Source organism: Mandrillus leucophaeus, unplaced genomic scaffold (genome assembly GCF_000951045.1).
Source record: "Mandrillus leucophaeus isolate KB7577 unplaced genomic scaffold, Mleu.le_1.0 Scaffold813, whole genome shotgun sequence".
Classification (NCBI taxonomy): domain Eukaryota; kingdom Metazoa; phylum Chordata; class Mammalia; order Primates; family Cercopithecidae; genus Mandrillus; species Mandrillus leucophaeus.
The window spans coordinates 624757-636681 of NW_012108842.1; the positions used below are offsets into that span (position 1 = coordinate 624757).

Here is an 11925-nt window from a genome sequence, read left to right on the forward strand (position 1 = left end):
CGAATGCTGAGAGCTCTCTGTGAATTAGAATAGCCCTCTTTTGGTGTTGGCTGGCCGGCCCAATGTACTACAGATAGGGAGACCATTGGCCATGTGTTTAAAGGTGGTGACCAGAGTCGGAGGACAGTCACCGCGTTCAGACCAAATTTTCTTATACTAACTCGAATGCAGCCCTCTTTAGCAGCTTGTTTGTGGGATGCTCGCACTGGAGCAGAGAAATCAGCTGTGCTGGCAGCTACAAAGACAAAGTGAAAGCTTCACCTGTAAACACAGAGTTAAAGAGAAAGTCACAAGAGCTTGTAGCATGAGCTGAGCAGAGAATGAAAGCTTCTCTGGTAAACAAGGAGACAGAAAGAAAGCCGCAGGAAAAACCGGTTTTGCAAGAACCACTGGAGGGAAAAGAGACCCCTCCTCCATATGTTCCAATCTACCCCCCTTTACCCAGAGTTACTGACTCTGAGGAGTCAAGCTCAAAAGGATACACGCCCCCAGTCTCTGCTGAGATGAAAAAATCTGAGCGCTCGCTCCAGGAGGTTAAGGTGAAATGCTAGGAAGTCAAGCAAGCTGTCTCCAGTCAGGTCGAGTTCCGGCTATGCTAATGCGTCTCTGGGAACAAGGGGACCCCCATAGGATCCAAATGAGGCAGCCCAACTACAGCAGCTGCCCAGATACCAAGAGGCACTCCTGCAAAATTTAAGTGAAGGCGAGAGAGAGGCAATTTAGGGAAAATCTCAGAGGCGCTTCAGCAATTTAGGGAAAATCTCAGAGGTGCTTCAGGGCGCAGATGAAAGCCCCAGTCAGTTTTATAAAAGACTTAGTGAGGCCAGCGCATGGTGAACAGGGCATTGGTATTGCAGGCCCAGGGAGATATCAGGCGAAAATTGCAGAAAGTGGAAGGTTTGGCAGGCATGAATGCTACTCAGCTTACTGAAGTGGCCACAAGTTGTACATTAACCGAGATCAGGAGGAAAAGAGGGAGGCTCATTGAAGGCTTAAGAAAAAGGCTGATTTGCTGGCAGCAGCCCTCACAGGGAGGGAAGCTGGCTTTGCAAGGGGTCCTGATGTGGGCATGGACGTGGGCGGGGAAGAGGCCAGTATGGACAGGGACTTGAGAGCGGACCGAGGCTGGAAAGAGATCAGTGTGCCCAGTGCAAAAGACAAGGACACTGGAAGGATGAGTGTCCAGAGAATAATATCAAGGAGAAGGGTCAGGGCCATGGTATACTAAGGCCACCAGTTGGGGCTGCCACACCCAGGAGAAATCAGACACTGTTCTGATCAGACTGGCAGGGGATGAAGGATATGAGGACTAGGACAGACCAGGTTGCTTCACTTTGGGCCCGGAGGAGCCCACATCAGATTAGAAGACAGAGGCCAGCTAATGGACTTTACAGTAGACACCAGAGTTAAACACTCAGTAGTGACTCAACCTATAGGGCCACTATCCAAGAACTGTGCAACTATTGTAGGAGGCACTGGAGTCTCTGAAAAGAGACCCACCTGTCGGTCAAAGAGGTGTGTTATAGGAGGATGAGAAGCCCAACACGAATTCCTATACCTCCCAAATTGTTCAGTTCCTTTGCGGGGAAGAGACCCACTTCAAAAACTGCAGGCACAGACTATATTTTAGCCAAAAGGGAATGTAACTTTAAACCTACCTCACCCAGAGGCTATGATGTTAACCATTACTGTTCCGTAAGCTGAAGAATGGAGACTATATGCAAATAAGACTCTGGAACCAGCAGTAAATGAAACACATGGGTTGCTTACTAAAATTCCCGCAGTTTGGGCTAAAATATCCCACCTGGACTGGCTGTAAGTCAGGCACCAGTGGTGGTAGAGTTAAAACCGGGAGCAACTCTGGTCTGGTGCGACAGAACCCGGTACTCCCCAAGATCCTACGGGGTGTCCGCAAACACTTAGCAGCTTCATAAGCATGGAATCATAGTCAAATGCCAGTCACGACAGAACACCCCTCTCTTGCCAGGGCGGAAGCTATCTGGTGAATATAGACCAGTACAGAATTTGTGTGTGGAAAATTAGGCCACAGTAAACATCCACCCAGTGGTGCCAAACCCATCTACTTTAATGGGACATATTCCAGCAAGGGTCACTGGGTTTACAGTCCTAGATTTAAAGGACACATTTTTCTGTCTCTGGCTTGCACCAGTCAGTCTATTTTGGCTTTTCAATGGGGTGTATCACAATACACTTGGACAAGATTCCCACAAGGATTTAAAAACTCTCCTACAATCGTTGAAGAGGCACTGGCCTCAGACCTTAAAGCATACACCCCACCGAAGAGTGACTGTGTCTTACTCCAGTACATTGATGATCTTCTTCTAGCAGTCCGCACCCAAGAAGACTGCTTCCAAGGGACCCAAGACCTCCTGCACCTGCTATGGAAGGCAGGATATAAAGTGTCAGAGAAAAAGGCTCAAATCTGCCTAAAAGTGGCCAGTATTTAGGCTTCTATATAAGCCAAAGGAAAAGATGGCTCACTAGCAAATGGAAGCAGGCTGCTTATGTGGTTTCTACTCCAATCACCCGGTGACAAGAGAGTTCCTAGGGGCAGCAGGGCTCTGCCGCATCTGGATCCCAAATTTCTTGCTCGTGATTAAGCCATTATATGAAGCCAAAAAGAGGGGAAAAAGGAGCCCTTCCTCTGAAAGTCTGACCAGGAGAAGGCCTTTAAGGAAATCAAAGAAGCCTTGACTCAGGCCCCAGCTTTAGGACTGCCAGATCTAACTAAGCCTTTCTTTTTATACGTCCATGAACAAAAAGGAATGGCCATAAGAGTTCTAACTCAAGCCATAGGGTGATGACATCACCTGGTGGCACACTTATCCAGGCAATTGAATTCTGTGGCACTTGGATGGCTTCCTTGTTTTAAGGCACTAGCTGTCATCGCTTTCCTGGCACAGGAAGCTAATAAACTGATTTTAGGACAGCAACTGACAATCCAAGTACCATACTCAGTTATAACTTTGACCGACCAAAGGGGGCAGCATTGGTTAACAAATCTGAGAATAACTCAATAAAAAGGGCTCCTAGGTGAAAATCCCTGCGTAACTTTAGAAACTGTGAATACCCTGAACCCAGCTACCTTCCTCCCCATTGAATCAATGTCAGGAAGCCCCCTTCATTGCTGAGTGGATGTGGTAGATGAAGTGTTCTCAAGCCAGAGAAATTTGACAGACCGACCCCTCGGAGACCTGGACATTGAATATGTTACTGATGAGAGCAGCTTCATACTAGAGGGGTCTGCCACACTGGGTATGCAGTGGTGACTTTGGACTCAGTAGTAGAGGCACAGTCTTTGTCTACAGGAACTTCCTCTCAGAAAGCAGAGCGGATAGGTCTGATAGCAGGAAATATTTACACAGACTCTAAATATGCTTCAGCCACTTTGCATGTTCATGGGGCTACTTACAAAGAAAAAGGACTCTTAACTCCTGGAGGTAAAGAAATAAAGTACAATGAAGAAATTCTACGGCTCTTAGATGTGGTATGGACCTCCAAACAGGTAGCAGTAATGCAATGTAGGCAAAAGGCAGGAACATTAGAGGCTAAAGGACACAGAAAAGCAGACAAAGAGGCAAAGCAAGCTGCAATGGTGACTCCACCTTCTAAAGAAGAAGCTTTAGCTATGCACCCTCCTCCCAGAGATTTCCCTTCCAGGGACCCCCAACCTACACTCCAAATAAAAGGGCTTGGTTTGTCCAGGAAAATGGGAATGACTTTGAAGAAGGATGGTGGAAATTCTCCAATATGAGGATAGCCATACCTGAAATGTTGGCCCCCAGATTTGTAAAACAGTTCCACCAAAGAACTCACAGGAGGAAAACGGCGCTGGAGACACGATTAGGGCATCATTTCTATGTGCTGTAGCTCACCGCTATTACTTGAGCCATTTGTAAACAGTGTTTAACTTGTGCTCAGAACAACTCCCGAAAAGGGCCCACTCAGCCCCCGGGAATTCAGGAAACAGGAGCCGTGCCCAGTGAAAACCTGCTTATGGACTTCACCGAATTGCCCCGAGCAGGGGGATATCGGTACATGTTGGTGCTTGTCTGTACCTTTTCAGGATGGCTCAAGGCCTTCCCCACCCAGACAGAGAAGGCATGAGAGGTGACCAAGGTGTTGTTAAGAGATGTTATTTCCAGATTTGAACTGCCCCTAACTTTGGGGTCAGATAATGGACCAGCATTTGTGGCTGAAATAGTTCAGGATTAACTCGACTATCAAAAATAAAATGGAAGTTGCACACAGCCTGCCAGCCTCAGAGCTCAGGAAGGATGGAGAGCATGAATCAGACACTCAAGCAGCTGCTGAAGAAATTTTGTCAGAAAACTCATCTGAGGCGGGACCAGGTCTTGCCCATGGTCCTTCTCTGAGTCAGGTGCACCCCCACAAAACAAACCACACCGAGTATGTACCCTGTGAGATTTTGTTTGGCCGGCCACCCCCAATCATAAGTCAGATTAAAGGTAATCTCCATGAGCTACAAAAACTAACTTTAAGGAGACAAATGCAGGCTGTAGGCATGGTCGTGAAAATAAGTCTATTTTGGGCACAGGAAAGAATACCTGTAAGTCTGACAGACCCAGTACACCCTTTCAAACCTGAAGACTTTGTTTAGGTTGAGAAATAGAATCCAACTACTCTGTGCCCCATATGGGATGGGCCCCATACTGTGATCTTGTCCACTCCCACTGTTGTTAAAGTTGCAGGTGTCGTGCCTTGGATCCACCACAGTCAGCTGAAACCATCGGCCCAGGAACAGTGGATGAGCCAGCACAACCCAGACCATCCGACCTGGCTGATCCTGCAATGAGACCACGGTGCCAGTGGAGACGACAACAGCCCTGCTCTGGTCACTCTGGAAGATGACCAGTCTATGCACGGTGGAAGCTTGAGAAAACAGCAAGCCCTTCTCTAGTCACACCAAGAGTTGACTAGTCTATGCACAGCCAAAGCTTGAAGAATCATCATCAAACAAGTCAATGTGGCTAGAAATCTTAGGCCCACTAATCTTCTTTGTATTATTCATTATATTACTCTTGTGCTATTGCTTTAACCAACCCCCTACAAGCCTTTACTGCCCATGCTGGCTGTAAGAATGCTACTGTTTGCTTTGTTTGTGCTGATCCCCATATCTGTGCTAGAAGGAGGAGGACCCATATTAGGATGCCCTCACTCCATGCACACTCCACAGATAAGAAACACAGTAGTTAAGACTTTATTGGACCATGCATACTATAGGTACCTGGACACAAGATAAGTCAGGGGATAGTGTACCCCAATTTACATGCTTAATCACATCATAAGATTGGAGGCAGTACTCAAAATCATCACTAATGAGACAGCAAATACGTTAGACTTACTAGCCCAGCACTCCACAGAAATAAGGAACACCATCTATTAGAATAGACTGACATCAGACTATCTCCTAGCCCAGAAAGAAGGAGTATGTGGAAAGTTGAGCCTGATGAATTGCTGCCTAGAAATTAATGATATCAGGAAAGCCATCGTAGAAATAACTGTAAGGATGTGGAAGAGGGCTCATGTCCCAGTTCAGACCTGGAATTCGGATGGTCTCCAGATTCCCTCTTACAAGGTTGATTTTCATCCTTTGGTGGTTTTAAAACATTAGGGGTCATGTTGGCTGTATTAAAGCATTGCCTAATGCTCCCTTGCCTTTTACCCCTCCTCATCAGAAGCATCCAATCAACCATACAATCTATAGTTAACAGAATCACCTCCACTCGACTGACGGCACTCACGAAGTATCAACCTGTACCAAACAGAGAAGAACTGACTTGTAATGAGGAACCAAATGATAGTGATACCTTCCATTAAATTCTATTACAGGAGGCATCAAAGGGGGAGACGAAGTGGGAAAAAGAAAGAAAGAAAGAAAGAAAGAAAGAAAGAAAGAAAGAAAGGAAGGAAAGAAAGAAAGAAAGAAAGAAAGAAAGAAAGAAAGAATTAAAAAGAGAAATAAGCTTTCCTTTATTAGACTAACATGTCCCAGAGGCAGCAATGGGTGAAGTCCAGGCCCAGGGAAAGTCTTGGTGATACTGTCTAAAAAAACAGGACACACAGCAAAAAAATGTGATCTGGAAACTCTCCCAGCACTCCTTCAACATAGGGAGAAAAAAACGAATTTTCCTCTGTTTTATGGTATGAGTTTATAGATTTTTGTTCTCTCTACCTAGCAACTTCAAGTATTCTGTTTTGTCTAAAAAGTACAATGAAGGTCATGACAAGCCTGAGCAGGCCTGAACTACAGCTGTCTGGGCACCACATTGAAGATTATAAGGTAAACCAGTGCAAGGCTGTTTTGAGCAAAACCTAGATAACAGACATCTAGGTTGCACAGCAAAAGTCATGCGTAATCCTGACTTATGAGCTGTGACAATTTGATCAATTGTTCTCCCTCTATATCCCTGCTTTTGCTCCACTGTAAGCCTGCATCAAGTAAGCCCACCCCTTTTGGAAAGTGTGTATAAAAGTCAAGTGCTGTCTTTGTTGGGGTCCCAATCTTTGGATGCTAAGTCCACTGGGTCTGAGTGTACTCAATAAAGATATCCTCTTGTATACACCCCAAGGTCTCTCTCTGGTCCTCCTGATTCCCACAAAAGGATGTCAGTTTAAAAACAATATACATGACAGATGATAAAATAGCACAAAGAGTGTTGTTGATTAATAATACTTTGCCATTAACATTGTGATTTGAAAAAAATACATAATTAGGAGGTGCAGTATGGCATTTTGGTATTATCATGATAGTGGAGGCAGGTAATGGATATTACCAAATTCTGCTCTGTCATTCATTTCTATAACTTATAGAATTCCTAAGTGCGCTGTATACTATAAATGTTATCAGAAAGGAGTTATACTTTATGTGTTACTTCACTAGCACAATAACAATAAGTAGGTTTGAAAAAAAAAAATGGAAACGTATCATGGAATTTTGGCTTTCCATGGAATCTGGGCCTCTTTACTTACCCTAATTTTTAAATAGGTCTATTCAGTGTATTGTTCAGAGGGCTATTAAGAGAAAGGAAGCTCAAACTCATCCACCTTGAGTCTAGGTACCCACTTAGCCATGTAGATTTGGAGAAACAGAAAAACCAAACTGCCTTGGTAGACTGGACTTGGCCAATATCTGATAGGAAGGTGTAATAAAAAAGAGGGGGATCAAATCCTGCCCTTAAGATAGACAGAATCTGTCAATGCTGTAGAGTATACCATCAAAGAGTTAACAGTCAGCAGAACAAAATTTAGCATCATCACAATTTTGGAAGTTTTTTAACAGCCCTATTATTTATAAACTACCAATCAGTATTTTTACATTTAAATAATTTGCAGTGGTAGTAAATGTGATAACATTCTCGATATATGTGAAAAATATCACTTACAATTTTTTCTTGGAAGAAGCGCTTAATAATTTGTAATCAGAAACAAATTATATGTACTTTCTAAGTAGATTAATGGATCTCTCATATATAGATGATGACATAGATTTGCATTTTTAGTAAATTATCAAATATAAGACTAATTTATGGAAGAAGTGAATATAAGTAAACTCCCTCCCATTTCATTTTTTATAAATGAAAAGATTAACATTAAATTTGTCATATGAATGTGTATGTAGTAAATACATTAATAAAATAGGTGTAGACCATTAGTAGTAACTTTTTACTTTTCTTTATACTAGGATTATGTCTGCCTAACAATTACTTAAATGTTTGAAGTTTTAATTTATTATCACAATTCTCTAAGCCACTATATATGAAACCTCATGGTTGCATTTAGCTTCACAATATAAAAATTAGTCAAGATAATATCGTTGTTCCATTTGCTTCAGTCTTCCAATAGTCCCCGTTACTTAACTTTTCCTCGTTTCCTTATTAGTCATATGGAAGGCATTTGACTAGGTGATCTCAATCTGTTTAGAATTCTAACAGACATGCTATAAATTTAATTTTACTCATAGAACAAGGTACATTCATTTTTAAAACTTTTAAGTTCGGGGGTACATGTTCCAGTTTGTTACATATGTAAACTTGTGTCATGGGAGTTTGTTTGACAGATTATTTCATCACACAGGCATTAAGCCTAGTACCCATTAGTGATTTTTTCTGCTCCTCTCCCTCATCCCACCCTCCACCCTCTGCAAGGCCTCAGTGTGTGTTGTTCCCCTCTATGTGTCCACGTGTTCTCATCGTTAGGCTCCCTATCTATACAGTTCTATGGAAATTTGATGACAGGAAATCAGATACTTTAGTACTAATATTCAACAATATAGTGGGTATTCCAGAATCACCTTCTCAGTAAGACTCTGAGGATCATATATTGAAAACTTGGGTAACAGCATGTGAGGATGAAAATGGCTCAGTGGAAAACACACTGTTGAAATAATAATTGATTCATCATTTATCATTTAAAAAGTCAAAAATAAAATCTAACTGCTTTACATGTATCTTCCAGTCCTAGGAAAAATATAATAAACTAAAAGGGGTTGACATTTTATTATGCACAGTCACATTCTTTATGGCCAGAAACAAACTATTTATTTCAAGTGTAGTTACCTTTCACAAAATTGTTTTTCAATAATTTTCTGGGTTGTCTGTCTCCTAATTCAATCATCACACCTACTCTTTGTCCTAATGTATAGATGTCACAAATGCAACAGAAAAATGACAGCTCTTCTTTCATTATCAGTTGCTTCATTTTCTATGAGAGTAAATCCCCTATCTTTATCATGGAGTGGTGGTAATACATTTCATGATGGAGTGTGGCCTGTCCTTCCTCTATCCAAGCACCACCACCACCCCTCTCCCTGCTGTACTGGATACTGTGCCCTATCATACTCAGTGACTTCATCATTTCTCTAAGAGAACAAGTTCTGGCATGCATGCTGCTTCTTTTTTGGGTGAGGGTGGTAATGAGAAATGGGTGATACACAATTATCTTTATGCACAGTGTTCTCTATTTGTCCACATGACAATCTTGTATGATTTCTTCAAGTCTCAAGTCACATGCCATGTCTTAATGTGTAGCCTTCACTTACTGCCCCAGAGGACTTGGTGCTTCTTCCTTTGTGATCTGAAACCAATTTTAACGCAGTTTTACTGTTACAATAATTTGTGATCTAGAGAACAATGCCTGTCTCATTGACTCATACTGTGCGTTGCTCATTTTATTTCTAAGACTTATAATGCATACTTTTTAAAAAAATCATCTACTCTTAGGTCATCCACAAACTAAAGCTTTTATAACTCATGATGGATCCAATGGAATGTATGAGGGAATCTACCACGGAATCCCTACGGTGAGCCTTCTTTTATTGCAGATCAACCTGGTAACTTTGCTCAAATGAAGGCTAAGCGGGAAGCTGTTAGATTGGACTCAAAAACAATGTAAATTACAGATTTGCTCGATGCATTAAAAGCAGTCGTTAATGACCCTACACGAATGTAAATTTTTTAAGCTCATAGCATGTATCCATACTTTCTCACATGAAGGCCAAGGGAGCAGTAGTGATTCTGAACATGAACACAGTGCTGAGCACATATATTTTTTGTAACACTTAAAGGCCATGATCAATACATCATTGTATCACAATATGTTTTTTTTGTTGTTGTTTGATTTAGTGAAAACATTTGTCAGAGGTTTTAGGATAGTGCATAAGTTCTAAAATAGACAAAAAGTGAAATAAGAGAAATTGCTAAAGATGGTAACAGAAGGATTATAATGAAGATTGAGGATAAAGTTGAAACAGAAAACTGCAAATATTATTATAGTACTGACTAATTTTCAGCACTCTTATGTTGTCTTTCAGCATGAGAATTCATCAAACGTTCATTTTTAAATATTTTTTGTGTATATTGAAGGTATATAAAATGATATTATGGAATACAAATCCATATTTTAAAAGTTATCATAATAAAACAAATAAACATATTCATGATCTCCTCTTAGTTATACATTTCTTTTGTTTTTAAAGCATTCCTAAGATGATTTATTTTCAGTAATCATCATGACATAATCAATCTCTAATTACATCATATTCAATGTTTTACAAATCTTCACACTATATTTTGATCCCATCATTGATAATTTGTAAACAGCTAGAGCTTTCAAATTTGCCTTTTAAAAATTATTGAAAAGAGGAGATATTAGTATAAATGTAGCCATTTCTTTGTTCTTACAGTGGTGGTTGATTTGCTTATTTGGAAGAATTATAAAATCAAAAAATAGTTGACTTGAAAGAGGTAAGTTGGAATATTTCTGTTTAATAGTCAAAATGTATGAAACCAGAAATATGTGGTTGAAAAATTATTTCAGCACATACATTAATTTCAGTTATGCTATTACTATTATATTAGTAATAGCAATAATTTTTAATAAACATAGCTCTGGTATTGAAAAATAACAATTTTTAATTAGTTAATACATACTGAATGTGTGTGACACACATTGTATTGGTTCTTTGTATTATGAAACCCAATTGTATGAAAAAATATGTCAGAATTAGTGCCATCTTCTGAAAAATACCGTTCCACCACGTGTTCTTTTAAGTAACAAGGAGAAAAGTTACCTCCATTGCTATTGTTACGGTGCCATGCTTTAGCACTTTGTGGTTTTGACTTGGTGAGCAATATACTTACATGCATCCTTATTCTTTGTCTATTAGTCCATAATGATTTCAACACTAGAAACAAATGGAACTGCAACACCTCAAAGTGAAATATTGAAAGCCACTTAGATTCTAAAATACCAATACAATAAAAAGAGTAATGACAGTGATCATTTACTGACAATCACTTTATGATGAGAATAATTCTACCAAGTATTCTGAGAATCATGACATGACGACTCACGATAATCAGGCAGGAAAGATACAATTCTTATTCATTCAAATTAACAATTAAAAAAACTTGGAACAGATACAATATTTTTTTTAAAAGGATCAGTAGATATCAGGTTAGGATTCAAACTAAGGTCATCTACTTTCATACTTTTAACCATGAATCCACTGATGTAATGTTAATTCCAACTCTTGGTCAGTCAGTGCCAACTTCTTATGAGCTTTGCCCTGACATGTGCCTGACCTCGTCAGATTTGTCTGCTATCTCTAGACTTTGATATTATTTTGAAACTTGTACACCAGGTCCATTATTTTAATTTTTTTTTACTGGCTAATTCAATTTCTGTACTCTCAAATGATTTTTTTAACCCTTTGGACTTATCTGATTTCAATTTCTAGGCTAAAAATACTTGTTCTCTCTTAAATTATCTCTTTACATCTTGAAATCTTATGCATGAAACAAATTCTAGCCCGTAAACCAAAATCTCTATAACCACCATAAAACAAAATATTTTATTTTTCATCCACTTTTATGTGGCATTCATTTTTAACATCTACACAAATTTTCACATATTTGTCTTTTCTGGTTCATTATATAAGTTTATGTCTATTTGATTTTCCAGTAGCTGTAAAAAGAATGTGATGTAGTTTCAATCATTTATTATGATCAGTCTCTGAAGCCCTTGAACCAAAAACTCTTCTGGATTGAGTTTGTTATGCACCACAATGGAACCAAGTACCTGCTGCCACCTACCCACAACCTCACCTGGTTGCAGCACTGCTGTATGGATGTGCTGGCCTACATGGCAATTGTTACTCTCTTTTTCATAATATGTGGCTTGATTATCAACTCTTTGTTAAGGTAAGAAAGAAAGAAAAGAGATTAGATCTGTTTGAGATCTAAGGCAGGCAGGCATGATACAGAAAATCATGCCACTTAATGCCGCCACTATGCATCAAGGTATGGACAAAATTCTTTACTGCATTTTACAAAATCTGTGCCTTCTTGATTTGTTTGAAATTTTTAATCTTTGTTAAGCATT

At 40.1% G+C, this 11925-nt stretch overlaps 1 pseudogene; it reads left to right on the top strand.

Annotated features, from left to right (window-relative positions):
- The window catches only part of LOC105530357, a 36443-nt pseudogene that overhangs the window by 23066 nt on the left and 1452 nt on the right, over window positions 1-11925 (top strand).